The 23,290-nt window shown below is 43.7% G+C and overlaps 1 long non-coding RNA gene across 2 annotated transcripts in view; it reads right to left on the bottom strand.

Moving 5' to 3' along the window:
- Positions 1–4,879: 4,879 nt before the first annotated feature.
- The window catches only part of LOC115485826, a 132,695-nt gene continuing 114,284 nt past the window's right edge, over positions 4,880–23,290 (bottom strand). For both annotated transcript variants that reach the window (XR_879865.3, XR_879866.3), the window contains one exon: positions 4,880–7,751. This is a non-coding gene — a long non-coding RNA (uncharacterized LOC115485826). The remainder of the gene's footprint in view (positions 7,752–23,290) is intronic.

The following is a 23,290-nucleotide window of genomic DNA, read 5'->3' as shown; positions in this document are numbered from 1 at the left end:
TGAAATATTAATTTCCCTCCAGCAATGTCTGAGCCCGATACTTAATGAAAAATGATGGCTAACACAGAAGGCTAGCCTAGCCAGTCCCTACTCTCCACAGGCCAGATGGTAATTTGATAGTAGTCTGCACAAGCCATGGATAATCTCTGCTCATTTGGTACTTGCCACTCCACACCTGCAGGACAGTTCAGAATTTTCTGGCATCCCAGCTGGATGTAGACTCTAAAGTTATGCCAAGCCTGTTTCCCCCAGTAAGAGTCACTCAGTCATAGCTATGGAAAGAGGGGATGGGGCCTCTACAAAGCCAATGGAATCTGATGGAGAAAAATGACTCGTATCTGAAGGGCGAGGGGACCATGGCACCTACTGACATCTAGATCATTTTCTCCCTCCCTCCCTCCAAGCTCAGGTTGTTTTATATAAAATCCTCGATTTAAGATAACACACTCCTTATAAAACCTTAACAAGCCTAAAGCTACTGAAGTCTCAACGTGTAGAAGCCAGAGAATGCCTAGGGGATTCTGAACTCAGAGCTTTGTGTTGGACAGAGGCAATACCATCTTGTCAGCAGTAAAACCAATTTTCCCTTGTAGCAACAAAGCCATGAATGCATGGATCAGGGCCTTTCTTGGTGCAAATCATTTGCACCAAGAATAATGGCCTTTGTTGTGACCTTTTCTTTGTGTACATGCTGCAGTCTTACTGCCCCCCCCCCCGCTTTACCCACCCCTCCCTCTCTAAAAATCCCTTTCCCTAAATAATCCCCTTTCTACGTGTGTGTGTGTGTGTGTGTGTGTGTGTGTGTGTGTGTGTGTAAATCTAGATTCTTGTCTTTCTGAGAATGGCTTGTTTTTAAACCCAATTATCTCTTGTCTGTCAGTTTCCCAAAAGAAACTAGCTCCCTAAAGTGACACAGTTCCATGCCTTGGTGGTCAAACGATACCTCATTGTGCAGTGCCTTAGTTGCTTTTCTAGATGCTGTGACAAACGGTAACTTAAAGAGGAAGGGTTTACTTTAGCTGACTCGCTTGTTCAAAGTGACACAGACAGTCATGAAGAAAGGCGTAGCAACAAGAGCCTAAGGCGGGTGGTCACACTGCACTGTATCCAATCTGACTCAGAGAGCTGTAACACCCACCCCACCCTCGAGCTTGGGTAGCATTCTGATTTTAACTCAGCCCAGGAGAGCAGCCTACGGAATGACACTGCCCACATGTAGGGTGGCTCTCCCATCTCTACTAACCTAACCTGCAAACTCTTTCCCAGACATGTCTCCTTGGTGGGTCTAGATCCTGTCAAGCTGTCAATTAGCGCAAACCATCACAAGCACACCTTGTCAGCTGAAATATAGATACCTTACTCTAAAGTCATAATCTCTCATTAACGCTGTTAAATTCTTTTACATACATACACATATATACACAATATATGTATATAAATATATTTTATTAGGTATTTTCTTTATTTACATTTCAAATGTTATCCCCTTTCCTAGTTTCACCTCCGAAAATCCCATATACCCTCCCCACTCCCCCTGCTCCCCAACCCACCCACTCCCATTCCTGGTCCTGGCTTTCCCCTATACTGGGGCATAGAACCTTCACAGGACCTAGGGCCTCTCCTCCCATTGATGACCGACTAGGCCATCCTCTGCTACATATACAGCTAGAACCACAAGTTCCACCATGTGTTTTCTTTGATTGATGATTTAGTTCCAAGGAGCTCTGGGGGTACTGGTAACTTCATATTTATGTTCCTCCTATGGGGCTTCAGACCCCTTTAGCTCCTTGGGTACTTTCTCTAGCTCCTTCATTGGGGACCTCATGTTCTGTCCAATGGATGACTGTGAGCATCCTCTTCTGTATTTGTCAGGCACTGGCAGAAGCCCTCAGGAGACAGCTATATCAGGCTCCTGTCAGCAGGCTCTTGTTGGCATCTGCCTAGTGTCTGGGTTTGGTGATTGTTTATGGGATGGATCCCCAAGTGGGGCAGTCTCTGGATGGTCATTCCTTCAGTCTCTGCTCCGAACTTTGTCACTGTAACTCCTTCCATGGGTATTTTGTTCCCCCTTCTAAGAAGGCTGTTAAATTCTACGTCTTCTTCTTGACATGTGAACAGGAGACAATTTGTAGGCAGCCAAAAGATGATCCCTTGTTGGACGCTTAGAGTGGCACTTACACTACATTGATTGGTGACATCTATCCTACCTCATGCACTCAGGTAGATCCCAGGAAGCCACCTTCTGGGCCTCACATTTGCTTCCTCACAAGTGGTCACCGCTAGGCTTTGATTTGGGTTTAAAATAACTAAAAAAGGAAAGTAGATTTAAATGTTTACTCATTTTAAGGCCTAGCCCTTTAGCTAGTGCCCTCTTATTTGAGGAAAGGGGTTTTGATTAGTGTGTTCAATTGTATTCACAGAACACGATCTCTTCATGTTACATTGTAAATGGGGTGGGTGGGGAAGATATACCAGATAAATGTTGTCTCATTCCCCAGGGTCTACAGAGTCACCACTACTGATACTAAATTTGGACTTCTTCTTTAGTTATGTGATCCCTATTTTGACAGATGGATTAAAGAACCATGTTGCTGCTTTAACTATTTTATCTACCCTTTCTCTTGTCAGTGTGTTATTGAGCCATATCTACAGCACTTGCATGACATTCAGCCTCACCAACATGGTGCAAATTGCATTATTATCCTTGGTCACCACAGTTAAAGTTTCTTGACTTAGGGTCCTAGAATTGTAGAACTTTGTAGTTAAGCAGATGTAATTCTATTTCCTCTTCTCCTTCTCTTGCTCTACTCCTCCTCCCCTCCTCTTCCCCCCCTTCTCCCGTCCTCTTATCCTCCTTCTCCTCTTCCTTTTCCTCCTCCCATCCTCCTTTTTCCTTTCTTCTTCCTCTTCCTCCCCCTCCTCTCCCTCCTCTTCTTTCCTTCCCCTCCAACTCTTTTCCTCCCTCTCTTCATCTTCCTCCTCCTCCTTCGCCATCTTCATTCTTTGTTTTCTCATGGATATAATTAAGCACACGCAGGATCAATCAGACACAGCTTTAAGACTCTAGAACACTTTGATGAGTCTCTGGAGTTGACAGGCTCTCCGCATAACACCCACTCCCAACAGGGTGCTGAGGAAGCTCAGGTTCAGGACACATTTTCCACCAGTGCAATCATGGTTTACAAGAGCCCCACTGTGTCACAGAGCTGTGGCTTTAGATAAGCCAGTACAGACACATTTCCGTCTTGGGAATGCAGGCAATTATAACCACAATACCAAAAGATGCCTTTCAAACCAGCAGCATTGTTAGTATAATTATTTAGTCAACAAAAAGAACTCTTCAAAGTCCTGGGCTTTCATAACTGGATATTATTAAATACGAATCCCAAAAGGACAAGTTCATAGAAGAAGGAACAAAGTGTCCTATTAAAAATAGTAATTTGCTGACAGATTCAGCACACACAAGATACACGGCTTGTGAGCCAATCTGCCTTCACCATTAACGAGATCTTTGGTGAAAAGTTTAGAAATATTCTTTTCATAACTTTGAAAATATTAAAACGGAGCATTCATTTCTCCTATTGCTCCAAACTAAAAGTTGTTCTATCCAAATTGCCTTTAATTCCTATAAAGTTAAACTTAAGATTCCAGCAAAACTGAGTGAAGTCTTTTCTTCCTGGTCCTGAAAGAGTTCAGCTAAGAAGCATAGAAAGTCAAAGAAGTTTATTGTCAAAACAAAGCATATACCCCAAAGAGAAAGCAGTGGGCTGTGCCAAGGGGAAGGATAGCAACACAGTGGGTGTGCATTGTAGATTTTTATGAATAAGGGCAGTGGTGTATTCCTGAGGGTAAGGTGAGCCTTTCCCCTCATGTATCATGGGGGAATTAAATCTGCCTCTTAGAGTTGCTTCTTCCCACGATTGTCTAAAAAAAAAAAAAAAAAAAAAAAAGCACACAGGAAAGAAGGTCAAAATCATGATGCAAATGATATGATAGTGAAGCCAAGATCTTTGAGGGCATGCGACCTTCATTAGGAGGCATGTAATGATTAGGAATGTGCCCTGCTGTGTGAGTCCCTGGTCCAGCGAGCAGAACTCAATGTTGGTCTCAAGAATTTTGAACTGTAAAGGGGTTTTTTTTGACTCTATGAAGACACAGCTCCAAGCTACACCTGCAGTTTCCTTCATTCCCTTGTGTCTTACTTTCCTCCTTGACTAACCAGGACCACTCAGCTGCCAAGATAAAGCTGCAGGGCTGGGGAAAAGGCTCAGTGGGTAAAAGTACTTGTCATGCAAACATGAAGTTCTCTGGATTGAATCATCTATATGAAAGTTGGACACATTACAGCACAAACATCTGTGATCCCTGCATCCCTACTAGAAGAGAAGGAGAGGCAAAAAGGACCACAGTGAACCCAAGCACTGTCCCAAAACAAGTTGGAAGGCAAGGACCAACAGCTGACACTGTCCTCCAATCTCCAAAAACAGGATGTAAAACAGACACGCTTGCATTTACATGTATGAACTCTCAGATGCACATACATCACACACACACACACACACCCCTCCCACATTCCTACACATGAGTACACACACACTCACACACTCACACATCTCACACATTCCTACATGAATACACACACACATACACACACACAAGATGAAGCTGGAGTTTTCTTTCATTAATTCATATCTAACTTCTTGCATAACTGGTTTCATTCTGCTTGAGGGACATGGACTCATAATGTAATAAAGGCTGTAGTGAGGAGGGCTATCTCTTTCTTTAGTGAGTTCTTTTGATTAAGGAGAGAGGCAGAGCCCATGTCTTAGTTAGGTTTCTATTGCTGTGATAAAGACCACAACCAAAACAACTTGGGAAGAATAAACTTTATTTAAGCTTACAACTCTCGGGTCACATTATCACTAAGAGAAGCAGGGGCAGGGTCCTATATGTAGGAGGGGAAGCAGAGGCCATGGTGGAACACTGCTTACTGGCTTGCTCTTCATGGTTTGTTCAGTCTGCTTTCTTGTATGCCCCAGTACCACCTGTCTACCGGTGTCACCATCCACAGTGACTGATTACATCAGTCAGCACTCCAGACAATGCCTTACAGACTTGCCTACAAGCCAAGCCTATGGAGACATTTTCTCAGTCGAGATTCCCTTTGTTTAGATGAGTCCAGCTTGTGCCAGGTTGACATAAAAACTAGCCACCACACACAATCTATGAACCCAACATTCTTGCTCTGTGTGTCGGTAGATGAATCGGGGCTATTAAACTAAGGAAGGGAGCCTGTTGGTATGAATAGCTGCTAATCTTATTGGCTATAATTCATCATAGATATTATGTTTTACTTGATCTAAATGGAATGTGATATCTTATAGTCTGGTCTAGAAGAGACAAGCTAGTACTTTAGCTGTAGAACCACTTGAAGCTGATCGATGAGTTCTGAGAGAGACTCACTGGTCTGGCCCACACGTGGCTACTTCAGTCTATTTACTCCTTTGTATTCTAAGCCCCATGAGAGGCTTAGGTGCTGAAGACAGAAAACTCATCAGAAGTTCTGATATCTTGTTTGATGGAACCATAAAGGCTTGCCCAAGGGACATTAACATAAGGGATAGAAGGTTCTAGTCTCCTAAGCCACACTCATCCTCAGCAGTGACAGAAGAAACATCTATGTGTGGCATTGTTATGATGAATAAACTCTCAGAAGTTCTGTCTCCTCCATGATCACATTTATAGATCCAAAACATATTTAAATGGCCAGGGTCTCTTTTAGACACCTCTTTGCAACCTTTGCTATATATACCTCCTGTCTTCTTGCTGCTGCCCACACTCATTTGTTTAATATCCTGTCGGTATCTTTATTTCTCCTCTTTGATGGTGTTGGGTACCTGAAAACTGCCACATGTTCATCCAGTTTACCAGAGACTCCCGTACAAACATGGTTTTTGTGTGTGCAGGTCATGAGTAGGAAGCTACAATGCCATCCTAGAGCATCCAGGGAAAGATAGGGAGTCCTGTCGTGAGCTTAGATGGGAGGCTCACTGTCCAGTAAAAGAAGGCTGAGCTCAGATCATCTGTCTGATCTATAGTAGAGACCTAGAAGGAGTGAGTTGTAAACTGTAGTCCCAACACAAGTATTGGCCCCTAGTTCAGTGTCGAGCAGCAGGCATGGGGGAATAAAGGGGATGGGAGAGAACCTAAGTCCTGCCAAAGCTCCAGTGCTCTGGGCAGACAGACGAGGGGTGTGGGGCGCGGTCTCCACGTGGCCCCAGGTGGGTGTCTGGCTGTGGGAAGCCACAGAACCCAGGGGGAGAGGGGGCATGGAGAGGGAGCAGTCCGAGGTCTCTGGGCCTCACAGAGGCCAGAGATGGCAGGTTCTCAGTCTCAGACATCCCAGACTTCGCTGTATGTCTTGAAAGAGCTGAAAACAAAGTGGGGGCTACGGGGACAGCTTGGTCAGCCCAGGGGCCAAAGGGAGAAGAGGGCAAGAGGGAAGTGCTAAGAGGTTTCCACTCGGGCAAGAGTCCTTGGTCTGGTCCATGGCTGGAGCCCAGAAAGGTCTTCCGGTGGGAGGTTAGACACGACTTTTTAGAGGAAAGCCCACTCTGTTGTCCCAACATGGCGAATCTCAATGAGCAGAGATAATCTATGGTTTTAGAGCTATATTGTAGAAAGGCAAAGAGAAAAACAAAAGGTAGAAGGAGAGAGGCTGGCCATGGCCACGTGGAGAGAGGGAGGAAATGGAAGTGGAGAAGGAGAACTAGAGATGAGAATAAGAGAGGTGAGAGCTTAAGAGAGAGGAGGGGCCAAGCAGCCCCTTTTATAGTGGGCTGGGCTATCTTGCAGTTACAGGGTAGCTGTGGGAAAGAGCATACCTGGCTATTGTCAGGTAACTGTGAGGATAGAGGCTAGCCAGAATGTCAGGAGCTTGGGACATTGTCTGTGTGACTGATAGTCACAGAATTATGGAGTTGAGGGCTCTGTGGTGTCATGCTGGGAGCATGTCTGTCTGGGAGCATGGCTCACTGTTTCATCCCTTGTAGAATTTCTACTGGGTCTTCAGAGTAAGTCTCTCTCGACCAGAAACAAGCTGCCTTTCACAGTCCCACAAATTCCCCTTTTACATTTTTTTTTAAAGGGAAGGGTCATTGGAGTGACTGTGTCATTTGTGGTGAAAATTTGGGGTAGAGTGGAAGTATCAGAAGAAAACATACAGGCTAGAGGAGTAGCACAACTAAGCCAGAGTGGTAAGGAGGGTTAAGGGTAAGGGCTGGGAAGGCAAGAGATTATAGAATCAATTGTTCCGGGGTAATTGTTTGAGGGTAATAACATCTGTTTTGAACAGCAATTAATTAATCTAGATAGACTCTATGTTTTTCTCACTATCTTGTAACTTTCCCCCAGTTCAGCAGTCATTTGGCTTTGGCAAGAGAGTTCATCTGTAGCTGGAAGGTCCCAAGTCTTTCTTCTGTGAGGTTTAGCACGTGTCTCTGGATTTCATCTCGGGAGTCTTCAGCCAGATGAGGTGTCTGGAAGAAGGCAGCTTTGTTTTCCGTGGGTCTCAGGAGATGACGCTGTCTCAGCTGGAGCTGTGGCAGCAGACACCGTGTGGACATAGACCTGTAGAGCAATTGTAACAGAGGAGCAGATTCCCAGCAGGGCGATGTCTGCATAGCGTGGATAGCAAACGTTAAGCCTGCAATAGTTTGCTTGGGAGCACATCATGAATCATTGTTATCATCCTAGAAAAGCAAGGGTGTATGAGGACTTTAGTCCTGGAAGGAATCCTTTAAGTCTGCTTTGGATGGTTGAGGAAGAAAATAGCATGTTAGTTGTGTATCTGGGATAGGCAGTAACAGTTTGTCTCTAAAAGGAAACTGGTTGTTAGTTAAAGGTTGAATAATGGTAATCAGCATAGTTGACTTGACCTGTGGAAGTAGGTTAGATGACTTTTGACCCTTAAAGGAAATCTTAAACAAGTTGAAAGATTTTTTTTTGTACATACATCATGAATGCTAGGGAGAAAATAAACATTTAAATAAACAAGCAAGAAAATTTTGGGTTGAAAAGCATGATCTAGGTATTCCTGTAGGCCTTTCATGGTCCCACAGTTCAGAGGGACTGAAGTCTAGGGAACAGGTATTTCATGAGAGTCAAAGTCCTGGGACGTAGCCTGATATTAGGTTGTTCAATTGTATGTTTCAGTCTCTTCTAGAGACCATCTCTCCAACCCAATGTAAAACTACCAAAGAAAGGGGCCTTGGTCTGACATTCTTCCGAATACATAAAACTCCATTTTACAATAAGACCAAGTTGCCCTTAATTTCATTCCACACAGAAACTGACCCAAGGCAAACAGTATAAAAGTTAAAGGAAATCTGCATACAGGAATTGATCAGCTGGACAGGATCCAATTGACAGCTTCTAGTTTAATAGTCATTGTCTCTAAAAGCCATAAAGGTCTGAGGACAGGGACCTTCGTCCATTTGCCCATGTCCCAGTAAGAGACAGCTTGAAGGATGGTGCTAAAATTTAAAATCCCACTCTAGGATTGGCCCTGTTTGTCACTCAGCTTGTGTTTCTGCCAAGCTGAGTTACAAAGGAAGAGAGACTAGATTGTGTGATTGCACATGGGTGTGAGTGTGTGTGTGTGTGCGCGCGCGCACAAGTGAGCATGTATGCCTGTATATGTGTGTGTACAAGTCTATTAGAAAGAAAAAGACTAGATTGTGTGCGTGTATCTGGGGGTGTGTGTGTGTGTGTGTGTGTGTGTGTGTGTGTGATGTTAATCTTTCTTGTTAAGGGACTAAGGACTAATTTGGGCTGAGTCTTTTAAGATGTAGCCAATAGGGTGAATCTAAGAGATAAAAGTTTATTTTCTAAAGAAAGACAGGAAGAATATAAGGAAAGAAGGGACCTGCAGCCTTCTCTAGTCATGGCCTAAAGGGGGCACACCTCTCTACCATAGAGTTCAGATTAAGCAGGCCATATCACACACACACTATTCTAGACAGATTATGAGGAGGGCACCAGGACCAGATATAGTCCAAGAAGTGACTTTTGGATCTCGTAACTATCAATAAAAGCAAATCAATAGAGTGGACAAACTTCCTGGTATTGGGTAGAGAATGAGCTGCATGGGTTCTCCTTGGTGTGCATGGTGGTTATAGCAACATAGTGATACCAGATGTCTGACTTAGTGTGGGTGAGGTAAGGCTGAATTCAACTGTCTGGGGTCTTGGATACAGTCCAGAGAGGACTTGATCTTTTGTGTCACACCCTCCCTTATCTGAATACCCAAGGCTTCTATATGAGTAAGTACAATGATAGATATGTATTAAAATGTCTGATCAAAGTCCTTTACTCTATAGGCTAGCTTAAAAAAATCTTAAAAACTCATAGTGTCCACATATGGAGAGAACATTTTAAACAACCAATAGCGTTATAGAAACCAACGGTGTTATAGAAACAATAAAAGCCAAAGGAGTTCATAGCGATAAATAGCTGTGAAATGTGAAGGGAAAAATAAGGAAAAAAATCAACAGTCTACAATTCTAAGAAGCTCACCGAACTTGAGGCATGATGATTACAAAGAAATCTACACCTAGGGACATCAAAGTCCAACTTCTGGGAATATTGAGAGGGGCATACTGTTCCAGAAGCAGCAGAAAAGCAGAGCGATGCTGTGCTACCTCTAGCGCTGGACATATCTAATTCATCACTGGAAGCAAAAGAGGCCGGAGGCACGGAAAGAGCACCCAGACTGCTCAAAGGAAAAGAATTCTAGGCAGAACGCCACACCCAGTGGAAACAAGAAAGCAAGAGAGGGATGTTTCAAGTTAAGTAGAATTGGGGTCATTTACAGCCAGCAGACCAGCTTCTTGGGAATCTCTAAAGTGTCATTATCAGACTGAGGAAGACGTTTGAGAGGATGACAGTCAGGATTCCAGAAACAAATGCAGAGTTCTGTAAAATTCAGAGATGGGTTAATGATGAGAGTCCAGAGATTTCCTCTGCTGTTAGAGACATGGAGAATTAATCACAGGATGCCTTTAACACTTGACTGCTGCCCTCAGCGTCCTGTCCTAGGTAGTGAAGAAACTGTGACATTGACATTCCTCATATTTGACAAGGACTGGTAAGCCATTAAATAGATTAGAGTAAGTTTGAAATGCATTTGGGATGACTACCAAAACTATGTTCATGGCAGACGGCCTGAACAAGTGACAACAGAGAACAAAATTAGTTCAGCTTACAACCAATGTATCAGCAGGACATTAAGCAAAAATGGGCTTAGTGTTCCCATTAAAGGTCAAAGATTATCAGACTGACTATTGAAAGTAAAAGCAATTATGTTGTGTCTATATTCAATGCCATTTAGAGACAAGGGCAATCTAAGATAAAGAGGGATGCTGAGAACCCCGACTGATACTCACACTATAAAAACACAAACTAGAGTCACTATATGGACACAAACAAAATTGGATTTAAGTCAAGGGATAAAAGAAATAACAATAAATGTTTTGTCGTGATAGAACTGTTTTTTTTTTTTCAGCAAGATAAATTATACATGCATGTGACTATTTTAAAAGCTTTTAAAACAGGCAAAATGGAAAGGCCTATGGGAAAAATAGATCAATAGACAACACCTGTCAGCAACTTTTATGGACCTTCTGTGTAACTCACAGGACAGCCAAATAAAAGCGCGGGGAAGAGCATAGATAGTTGCTCCAACCTAGGTAACATTGATAGACCTCTACAGCCGACTACTGCAGGATATACACTCTTTTCAAGTTTTTTGTTTGTTTGTTTATCCTTTTATTCTGTGAGTCTCTACTCTGTGTCTTCAAGATAATGATCTGAGTCAACTCAGAGTTTCATGAATTGTATACATAATAGAACAAGGTCTTTCTTGGTGTCTTACAACTTATTTATTTATTTATTTATTTAAGATTTTTCTTTATTTACATTTCAAATGCTATCCCAAAAGTTCCCTATACCCCACCCTGATCCCCTACCCACCCACTCCCACTTCTTGGCCCTTCAACTTCACCAAAAATTTCAAAAGGGGCCAGTAATGCAAATGTAACTTTTAAATATTCCTGAACATATTAAGATGGCTCAGTGGGTGAAAAAGGATTGCCACTAGGCTTTGTGACCTGAGTTCAATCCTTGGGACCCGTGTGGTAGAAAGACAGAAATGACCTCCTCAAGATGTCATCAGACCTCCAACCTTCATTATCCATATCATCCAACACACAAAATGAATAGGTAAATGCACTTTTAATTTTTTTTTAAGTTTTAAAAAATGACTATATCAATGAAGGTATGATCAGACCAGAATGGAATAGAATTAAAACCCAGCAGCTTGTTGTTTAAAAACTCACTATATCTGGGGAAACAGGACACAGGGGAATAAATAACCCAGGAGTCCAAAGAAACCACAGAGAAATGAAAATACGTTCATAGTGAAATGGGATGAAGACAGCTCAAGCAGTGGCTAGTGAGAAGCACACCATTTGAAATCGCTGAAATCACTATAATACACACACAAATGCAAAGGGTCAGATATAAATAACAAATAGTAGTTTAGAAAACAAAACACAATTTTGGTTTTAATTTGTTTGTTCAATGATAGGACCTCATATAGACCAGGCTGACTTCACAGTAGTTGTATAGCTGAGGCTGGCTTTGAACTTCTGATCTTCATGCTTCTACTTCCCAAGTGGTGAGATTATCGACATGTACCACCATGCCTGGTTTCACAGCAGAATTTTAAAGATGAATGGAAGTGACCTACTCAAATGTTTTATTTTGGGCAGGTGTGGCCATGGGATTGCTTGTTCCAGTGAATGGTTCCACATCTAGGTAAGTACAGGCAGCACATAATGGACCTCTAGCTGCATATGTATCAGAAGGTGGCCTAGTCGGCCATCACTGGGAAGAGAGGCCCCTTGGTCTTGCAAACTTTATATGCCTCAGTAGGGGAATGCCAGGGCCAAGTGGGAGTGGGTGGGTAGGGGAGTGGGGGGTGGGGTCTGGGGGACTTTTGGGATAGCATTTGAAATGTAAATGAAGAAAATACCTAATTAAAAAAAATAAAGAAGAAAAGAAAAGGCCATGAAGTTGGGAAGGGGCATATTAGAGGGACCTAGAGAGGACTGGAGGGAAAAATCCTTGAGTGAACAGGATAATGTTTCATTGTATACACACGTGAAATTCTCAAGTAATAATTGCAAATATTATTAAAGGTTTTTAAAAAAACAAAAACTAACATGACACATCCCATGGAAGTAAAGCCTCAGCCTTACAACACTCTACCAACCATCACCCATGCTTAGAAGAGATTTAAAGGACACGGAGGCTGGATCCCTCTGATACCTGGTGAGAGCCTGCTGAGAAGGCATTTCTGGAATTCTCCCAAGCTGCAACCCACTAAGAAGCCTGGATAAGTAGCATTGTTCCGGGCCTTTACAAGTGTGACTTGTCACTTGTCACACTGCATTAGAAAGTGAATACACCTAGCAGAGACAACCTAGCTTGCTTGATCCTCTCTACTCTGTGCTCATCTAGTTATGTCTAGACACTTCTCCTGTGGTTGAGGGAGTATGTTACTCATTCCACAGCCCTACTTTAGAGCACTGTATTTCCAAGCCTTGGGTGCAGATCTCTTTATATATACTGTACTGGCTGGGTTTGTGTATCAACTTGACACAGCTGGAGTTATCACAGAGAAAGGAGTTTCAGTTGGGGAAATGCCTCCATGAGATCCAGCTGTAAGGCATTTTCTCAACTAGTGATCTACGGGGAAAGGCCCCTTGTGGGTGGGACCATCCCTGGGCTGATAGTCTTGGATTCTATAAGAGAGCAGGCTGAGCAAGCCAGGGGAAGCAAGCCAGTAAGGAACATCCCTCCATGGCCTCTGCATCAGCTCCTGCTCCCTGACCTGCTTGAGTTCCAGTCCTGACTTCTTTCAGTGATGAACAGCAGTTTGGAAATGTAAGCTAAATAAACCCTTTCCTCCCCAACTTGATTCTTGGTCATGATGTTTGTGCAGGAATAGAAACCCTGACTAAGACATACACAATGATACAATGTGTTCTTCCATCATAATGGTAGAAACAGGATGTTAGATTTTAGTGTTTTTTTTTTCAAATTGGCTCACACAGAGATACTTTGTTATTGTTGTTATATCTTCGTTGGTATCATTTTACATACTTGGACTGGACAGCTACTATTTCAAAGTATATTCCCTTATGTTTCTGTGTCCCCAAAAATATACTGATAGGTTACAGGATTTCAGCATCCTTTACAGTACAGGGAAGACACACACTCAAGGCAGTGCATAAATTCACATGGAAGTTTCTAAATTCAGTAGAATTGAAAGAAGATAAAATATTGTAACTTGTGAGTTGTTTAAGAGCCCACTGCCCCGGTCTGGGACTGAGAACAAAGCAGAACAAGCCCCCAGGCAGGCCAAGGCAGGGCTGTTGATAAGGAATTCCTAAGAACATCTTGGCCATAAAGATGAAAAGGTATTCAAGGACAAATGGGGCTACATTATCTAAGTTCACACCATCTGGCCGGAACCTCCTTTCTGTTACCCCTTGGTGCCGAGTAAAGTCATATACATCAACTGGTTGTTATGTGAACAAAGATAAGCCCCCAGCCCACAGGAACAAAGTCCTGATGCACTGTGTTCTTTCTGTTAATGTTTGAATAAGCCAATAGTGTGTCGCTATGCTGAATTCCACACCCCTAAGCCCCTTACCCCATAAAAGCCCCTGGCTTTTGAGCCTCGGGGCCGACATCCGTTATCTCCTGTGTGGGATGAATGTCGGCCCGGAGCTCCGCGTAATTAAACGTCCTCATGTAATTACAGCGAGTGGGTCCTCGTGTTTCTTTGGGTGCTCTCACACTCCTGAGACTAGAGTGGGGGTCCCCGAAAGGGGGTCTTACAGAATAAATACCCTAGTTTCTGGCCTTCAGCTTCAAATGTCACCACAATTCTGTAACATTCAATTTTTTTCTCAAAATAAAACAATGAAAGTAACCAGAAATTTCCCTAATTGCAGAGAGAGACAGTCACACACACACACACACACACACACACACACACACACACAGGGAGAGGGAAAGGGAGAGACAGACAGAGGAAGGAGGACAGAGAGAGAGAGAAAGAGAGAGGGGGGAGTCTTGTTTTGAGGCCGTTGACATTTCACAAAGCCTTGTCAATATGCCAGGAAACCAGCAGAATCATGAAACATATTGGCTTCAATTAAGAGGATCAATAATCTAGCACTCTAAGGGAGAAGAGGCCCTCAGATGACAGAGGATGAGGGAGAGTAGCAGTCTCTGCTTGTCTGGCTTTTTCTAAGGGAATGTGATCAAGTGTGCATTCCCACCACATAAGGCACTAACCACACACCAAGGAAAACACCCCACCGTTATGTGTTGGGGGTTACAGGAGCAGCGCTGTGATGGTCTGAATGAGAAATGTTCCCCTACAGGTTCATGTGTTTATTTATTTGATCTGAGGTTGGCGGTGCTTCTGAGGTTGGTGGTGCTATTTGGAGAGGTTGTGGGATTTTTACAAAGTGGACCCTTGATAGAGGAAGTATATCAATGGGGGTAGACTTTTAGGATTTAGAGCCTCTCCCCAATTCCTTTTCTTCCCCATTTCTTCTCCTCCTCCCTGCCCCTGCTTCTTGTGAGTGGATTAAGTGCTATCCCAGCAAGCTTCCGCAAATGCTTTCCCTGCCTATTGCCCTGCCTCTATCACCAGGATGGCCTCTATACCCTTACTAAAATATAACCTCTCTTCCCTCAGTTGCTTTGTTGGGGCATTTTATCACAATAGAAATGTAACTAATCCAATGAATGGGGGCTTACTTCTAGGCTGACTCAAAGGAAGCTGAGCCACTGAAAGGCCCACCCCATCATGGGTGAGGACTCACTGAAGCTGAGTCCCTGCAGCTCTGCTACCCAACTTGCAGGCAGTTCTACCAGTCTTCCCAGGAATTATTACATTTATGCAAGCATGTTTGCTCTGTTGGTTGTGGGTAGAGTCTTGTTACTTTCTATACTTCCCAAGCCTTCTTAGTTGTTTCTTGAATCTTAAGAACCTTCCTCTATGAGGGAAGGTTGCAAATCTGAGGAAATAAAACAGAACATGGAAAAACAAAGAAGTTACCCAGTGACCAACTTCCAGCCTCACCCTGGCTGTGCTTCAGTCCTTGTGCTGTAGCATCCTATGTCACTGCCTGCACACGCCTCATACTGGGTTCTGGATCAAAGGCATCAGATGAGCTCAGAGAAAGTGTGTTCTCTGGGGTTAGCACCATCCTGCCTTCCCCCACTGCTTGGAAGATGCTTCAGGGGCAGCCAGGTTTACACTAGATTGTCAATAATAAACCCAGCTGTCTCCAAATGAACTATAAGTTGAACCATAAGTGAGCACTGAGGTTAACTGGACTTTCTGATCATTCTTTAGGCATGTCTCCACATAGAATATCTTGATCATTGTGAACAAAAGGAAAGTGGAGGCTGTCTCTAAACCAAGCATCTAGAAAATGAAGACTCGAGAATTCAAGTCAATCAGATATAGAGAAATGTGACGGTGTGGTGTCCATTTAAACACTGGACACAAATCCTTGTTCAATTACATGTTTCCAAATGGTTCATCTAACAGTAAAAATCCAAGTCCCTAAGTTTCTCCAACCCTCACCCTTAAAAGGTTTTGTTTGGATAGTGACATATGTATTTGATTTCCACAGAAGGGGCTGAGGCAGAAATGAGAAAATTTTGCCTCGTATATATCATGACAATTACATCTCTGACTGGGCCATGCAATTGTTCTGCCCTGAGACCTGGAGGGACCAAACGATCTTCAAAAGTCCCAGGTACATAAATACCGACATCTTTACAGATGTATTTCGTTTCGGCTGAGCATGACCAGGGTTTGTGCAGGGTGGTGCGGGCAGTCTGAATTGATGCGATCCTTTTCAGGCGACATTATTACACCATGCTTTATGCCTCAGAGGTTTACCGGAGACCGCAGTAGCTGCAGCAACTTACAGTGAGGAAGCAGGAGGGAGCCATCCAATAACAGAACAGGCAGGAGAAATTAATCTAAATGTTAATGCTCCAACATCTCAGACTCCTTTGGGCCTGAATTTGAAAGAACTGTAACAGGGCACAATATCAAAAAGGATGTCTGGACCAAGGGCACCCTGAGGAGGTAGTAGGGGATCGCTCACAATGGAATAGAATCCAATTAGAACCTAGCCAGAAACACACACACACACACACACACACACAGACACTCCTGGTACCTGTGCCCATCTTCAGCAGGTACCCTTTCACTGCAGCGGTATTCATGAGCAAATCTATTCATTCATTGAAACAATGATCTCCTGGAACAAGTCACTGGAAGTTAAATAAAATTTAAAATGCATGGCTTTAATAGGACTTTTATCATATGTGATCAGGTACTACCCCTTTCTTCCACCATTTCTTTTTTCTTAAAAAAAAATCTTCCTGTGTCATAGTAAGGTTTTCTGTTGCTGTGATAAAACAACAGGAGCGAAAGCAGGTTGGAGAGGAAAGGTCTTATGGCAGCCCATCTAAGGGAAGGCAGGGAAGGAATTCAAGCGGAAACCTGAAGGAAGGAACTGATGAAGATGCCATGGAGGACTGCTGCCTGCTGCCTTGCTCCCCACGGTTTTCATTTACAGGCTAGGTGGCTACCCATACCTAATAAGCCAGCTAATGAGCTAATAGTGATAGGTGGAGAGTGGGGATTTATTCTAACAGTTTCAGCATGCTTATCATCAGGATATGCCTTCCTTCAAACACCCACCCCCTGTCCCACCCCTATGTGCTATTTATAAACTCACCCAGATCTGTGAGACAGTGCTAGTGACTTCCCTGGGTGGCTTCTGCTTCTCCTTCTACTCCACAAGAAAAGACACTGTTCTCTTTTTGCCTCTTGTGACAGTACAAATGTAATCTCATGTGTGGTCGTAAGTGCACATGTGTGTCAAAGCCAGAGGTTGGCATTAGGTGTCACCATCCACCTCGTGTTGAGGCAGGACTTCTCACTCGAAGCAAGAACTGGCCAATTTGTCTAATCCAGCTTGCTCCACGGAGCAGCAGGTCAAGAAGCAGCGAAGCTCCTAAGCGGAGACTCTTTCCAGAAGAAATCTTTAGCCCGGCCCCAGTAAAAAGGATGACAGTTGTCTATGAGCACCATCAATGGCCATAAAACATGGTGACTTAAACAACACAGAAAACTTATTTTACAGGTGAATACACTCAAAGTCAAAATGGTCCTTACTGGCACCATGTCTTTTCTTGAGGCTCCAAATCGGAAGCTGTCCCAGATGCCTCAACTCGTGGCTACATGTCCTCTGCATGATCCTTCCTGAGACTCTGTGTCCCTGGTCGCATGCCTTATCATAGCCTTTTTCAGCCACAGTCAGAAAGGTTTTCATCTTTTAGGACTCAGGGAATTAGCTCAGGCACATCCAGATAGTCCAATAAGCTGCCCGTTCTTGGTTCCTAAAAACTGACTAAGCTGGAAGACTGAGCCGGGGACATATTTACTACTTTTGAGGCTTTGGATGCAAGCACATGAGAACACAATTCTGCTACCACATGGAATGCCCATACTTTTCTTGTTCTAGACCAACCCAGTGACATGATGCACTCAACATCACCAAATACAAGCATGATCATTTCCTCAGAGTTTCCTAAGTCTGGGCCAGAGGAGAGGGAGGAAACCAATCTTCCACAAAGGCTCTTTAAAAAAAAATCAAAACTATCTTTTCTCTGTTTTATGTATGACACAACCCCTTCATAGAATTATGTTTCTTGTTATTCTTATGTAATACATCTATGAAACGGATATAAGAGATGCATTTTACTGGTATAGATATATAACTAAAGCCAGAACAGAGGCTAGGTGGATCAAGTTAGGAATATTTAGGTAGAATAATATTACAAATACTTTTGCATATGTGTGCTCATACACACACACACACACACACATGCATTTACACGAGATTATGTGCACATGCATGAGCATGTATGGAAACCAGAAGCTCATGGTAGGTCTCTCCCTCTGCTACTTTCCACATTACATATTGAGACAAGGTCTCTCACTTGTGCTGAGCTGGCCTAATTTGCCTAATATGGCTAGCCAGATATCTACAGGAGTCCTCTGTCTCCACCCCCCCTCCCCCGCCAAGTACTGGGATTCCAGGTGGGCTCTTAAGCTTGTGGCATTTACACAGGTGCTGGGGGTCCAAACTGAGGCCCTCATTCTCTTTGTAGGCAGAAGTCTTATCGACTGAGCCATCTCCCTGGCTCAGCATCAAGGATTTTGAAGCGGCAGCTTGGTGGATAGAAATATTTAGCTGCACACAAATTAAATTTGTCACGTATACTTCACTTCAAATCAATCTTACAGGAGATGTGGTTTATCACTCAGAAAAATACATGTCCTTAGACGGCTAAGTAACATGATACGGCTTTTTAAAAATGAACTGATAACTCAAGTTCCTGAGGGCAGAAATGTCAGGTCCGCAAGGCACACAACCCTTCCCATTCATAAGCTGCCCTGGGCACTGTCACCAGGATAATGAAGGAAAATCATAATCTTTAACTAGAGGTGAGAACAGGCTGGATCCTTGTGCCCTCGCCTCTGTAAACTCTTCTGCACAAAGATGCTTGTCCACACCGGGAGGGAAATGGCAGTCATCCCCTGCACCCCTTAGGAGGTTTTCTCCTTCCTTTTTAGAATTGCTAGTACCCCTCTCCATCCTTCTTCTGACAAAATAACTGAACATCTTCATCTCAGAAAGTGACACCAGACACAGTAATCTTTCTAACTAAACACAGCATTGGGGAGGGGGGTATTATTCCTCAGTGATATACCCATGACTTTAGTGCAAGCCCCTTTCAGGATGTGTAACCAATGTATCCAAGAGCCTACTCTATATCTGTACTGGCTGGTTTTGTGTGTCAACTTGGCACAAGCTGGTGTTATCACAGAGAATGGAGCTTCAGTTGAGGAAATGCCTCCATGAGATCCAGCTGTAAGGCTTTTTTCAATTAGTGATCAAGCGGGGGAGGGCCCCTTGTGGATGGTACCATGCCTGGGCTGATAGTCTTGGGTTCTATAAGAAAGCAAGCTGTGCAAGTCAGGGGAAGCAAGCCCGTAAGGAACATCCCTCCATGGCCTCTGCATCAGCTCCTGCTTCCTGACCTGCTTGAGTCCCTGTCCTGACTTCTTTCAGTGATAAACAGCAGTATGGAAGTGTAAGCCGAATAAACCCTTTCCTCCCCAACTTGCTGCTTGGTCATGTTGTTTGTGCAGGAATAGAAACCCTGACTAAGACAATATCCAATCCCACAAGAATCATCTCTACCATGATTGCAATCCATATATCCATATGTGTATCTATATCTGTCACTTCAGCCCTGTCTGGAGGGAGGGAGGGTACTCAAGATTCAGCCTCTAGAGATTGAAAGTGAAAATTGTCTGAGATTGTTGCATAGAATTTCCTCCCAAATTAAAATATTTCCATCTGAGAGGAAAACTGTTAAGATGAAAAAAGTGAGCAACTGGGAAAAATCTCAAAATGTTAGTGCTCCACTCCAAAGGGGCCGGCCTGGAGAGTAGCACTTTTCAGCACCCATTCTGAGAATCAGGGTGACATAGAATTTTAAGGCAATAAAGGAGAGAAGGAAAGGAAAATATACTCGTTTGAGACCTGGACTCTTACAGGAACAGAAGCAGGGGCATAGCGCCGAGACCTTTGCGAATAAATAGGAAATGAGCTGTTTCCCTCGGGCACCAGGAGTCAATGGCCGAGCTCGGGCTCTTTCTCTCCATAGTGACTCTCTCATTTTCTTCACTTAAGAATGTCATGCAATCCTTAGAACAGGAACTCAGTGACTAGCTGAGACCACCTTCAAAGCTCAGAGCAGGCTTTCTGCCCCACTGAGAACAGTCCTTACTGTCCTGTCATTTAGGGGAGATCTCTTTGTGAGCCAGGAGCTCCGTGGATCACTTCCCATCCATCCTGAGCTGGGCTTGCACAGATCTCATAAGCAGCTGCTGTCTCTGCAGCCTCTCTACTCTACCTCTCCATCCACAGATGTGGGAGGCATGGCTACAGTAGGTCTCTCTGTAAGTAAGAGTTTTGATTAGAATGTGCCTGCGTCACTCTGTTCCGAGCACAGGAGAAATTGCTACTGGAAGCAATTTAAAGAACAAAAGAAGTCAGAGCTGTGCTGATGCCTGGCTTTAAACCTCATCTAATCTGCTTTTAATCTTTATAGTTTTTAAACTCCAGGTTGTGAAGCCTTTAACACTCTTGTGTTCTCCCTAGCTTCGTTTTCTTCCCGGGTACAGTTTCTGAGAGGCAAATAGCTTGAGCATCATAAGGGCCGAGTAGATCACAGCCTGAGCTGTCATCTTCCTCTGCTGGGCATTAGGCTAGGCCACTGAACGACTCTATCCCGCACACTTGCAAAAACTCTTAATTTGCATATTGACTTTTATGAATGGTCTGTCTCTTTTCTTGAGGGTGGAAGAGAAGCATCAGTTTAGGAAGCGCCCTACTTGACAGTTAAATATTCTTTACACTAACTAGTGTTAGTAGTGACTATCACCAAGTAGACATTTCCATCCCTTTGAGTTTCTGACTTTCTACTCATTTTCCCCTTAAATAAATAACACGGGGTTTGGGAAATGGTTATCTCCTCAGTCGATGTCAGGGAACCCATTGTTGGCTTGTATTTTTATTAGGATAGCATAACAATGTTGGTATCTTCATCTAACAATACAGGTGCACACTCCGTATAGTGTGTTATAGAGTGCAGTAAATAAGCTCAACTGGATTCCTCCTCCTATAGTTTGGGACAAACTGTGAGTGTCTGCCCCCCCAAAGAACAATGGCTTCGGAGACTTACTTCTCCAGGAATAGCAACTCTAGGGATACACGCCAAAAGAGAATGGGGACGGTTTATCCTGTGCTCTGCCGAGGAAGGAATTTAGGACGGGATGATTCCTTAAAGAAGCCTGTTTGCTAATAAAGCTTGATTCCAAGTCTTTTCACCCATACAGTCTCAGCATATCAGCAGCAGGTTCCTCTTTGCCTATTTCCCCAAATATCTTTGTTGAGCGTCTTTCCCCATGCTAACAAGTAGCCAGGGTGGAAGTTCACAACAGGAAAGTCAATTGCAAAAATTTTAATAATCTCTACACAGACACACACACAGGCAGACCAGGAAGCCCTCCCTATGTCTCTTCTAGCCCAACAATGCATGGTGTCTTTCAGTTTTCCAAGATGAGTGAGTTCCAAGTTGCACAGACTTCTGTTCACCTGCCAGCCACAATGCAGGTAGAATAGAAACACCAGCCTCCTTAGACACAGTAGCATACTGGTCTGCAGGAATAGCTCATTGCCCGAGCACTCAGGCTCTACCATCTCATTCCATCAGCTCAGTTTAGTTTTCTAACGATCTCTCTGACTGTGTGAGCTGTTGATTCCCAATAGTCATCCTATCCATGCTTGCCACTTCTATGGCTCTCCTATTCAGACACTGTTTAATTAACCCTTGCTTCTTTTTCATCCACCTCAGCTTCATTAGAGCCTACTGGCTCTGGTTGTCAGCCCCTCATTGGTCTTCTCTACATAGGCCTTCTCCAACATTGCTGCAGATCTCTCTCTCTCTCTTTCTCTCTCTCTTTCTCTCTCTCTCTCTCTCTCTCTCTCTCTCTCTCTCTCTCTCTCTGTGTGTGTGTCTCCCTCTGTCTCCCTCTGTGTCTCTCTCTGTCTCTGTCTCTGTCTCTCTCTCTCTCTCTCTCTCTCTCTCTCTCTCTCTCTCTCTCTCTGGTTCAGAAATGAGAATAATTCCCCAGAGAGTTGACAAGAACCTAACTCCTTTTATGTGAGATAGGCTAACTGGATGAGGCTTCAGACTTTGAATCTAAATGCAAGCATTTTTTGGCTCCAAAATATCACATTCTGCTCCTTGGTTGTTTTATTCTTCAACCACAGCCAAAATAAATGGATAGTTTATAAATCAATTTCATGGGATAATTAGATTAGAAGTATCTCTATTAGTGAGAAATGGAAGCAGTCATAATTGAATGCAGTTCAAGTTGTATGTGTGTTTCATTACTGAGTTTCTATTCACCCTTAGAAGCCAGTTGTCTGGTCTTCATGGGTCTGTGATGTTGGTCAATCCTCTCCTCTCTTGATCCCTCTAAATCCTAAGCCAACTCCACTATCCAATGGAATTCAATTCCCATGTCTTGTCAGTGGGCCCTGCATGACCTAGCGATGCTGCTGAGTATTTAATACTCAGCTACCCCACATCCAGCTTCCAGGCATCTACCTCCAGGACAAGAAGGCTCCATCAAAGATCCTGTTAAGCCCTTGGATCACCCAAGCTGGTTGGTCTCTTCCCATCTTCCCTACACTGACAGAAGATGTTGCCAATCAATCAACATCAACATGAAACAGCCTTAGGTGAGGTAATCCCACTTCCTCCAAGGCTCCCAGGTGTTCAAACAGCCATAGGGCAAAGTTGGTGTGTGCTTCCAGATACAAGGTAATTCAGAATCAGATACATCTCTGACTAGCTCACCATCGCAAGAAAGTTGCTATCGTCCTTGTCCTCGTTAGGCACTTGACCTACATCAGATCTAACTAGCTATCCAAATTTGAAGGGCACACACAGTTATTAAAAGGTCCTCATGCTCTTTAACTGAACAAATCTCACTGAAGATTCAGTGTGTTCCCAGCAACCTGCACCCTCACTTCCACCAGCTTGCCCCAAGATGGAAGGCTAGCTTTGCATGCCCTCTATATCAAAAGAGCCCAGAACAGAATGGGCCTCTGCTCACCCAGAGCTCAGGAAAGGGAACTACCTAAAGTTCTGTCACTCTCAGTTAGTATATCCTCTATATCCCGTCTATAAGGAGGACATAGAGCTATGAACTTCCGGGCAATTCACAGTTAGGGAGGAGGAGGCCTGTGGTTGCCCAGAGTGAATTACAGGAGACTCTAGAATGGCTCTCACACCCCACTGTTTAGAAAACTCTCCCAGGAGCAGAAAAACCAGATTTGAATGCCAACTCTGGGGAGGAAGGATCATCCATTTTGAGGAAGACTTCTGTCCCCAAGGTGATGGCCTCAAGGCTGCATGGTTGATACAAAGTTGACAAAGATGTATAAGGAAGCGAAGTCTCCCTGGTAGAGAG

Source organism: Mus musculus, chromosome 11 (genome assembly GCF_000001635.26).
Source record: "Mus musculus strain C57BL/6J chromosome 11, GRCm38.p6 C57BL/6J".
In the NCBI taxonomy this organism is placed as follows: Eukaryota; Metazoa; Chordata; class Mammalia; order Rodentia; family Muridae; genus Mus; species Mus musculus.
This window is presented reverse-complemented; position numbering and strand designations above follow the sequence as displayed.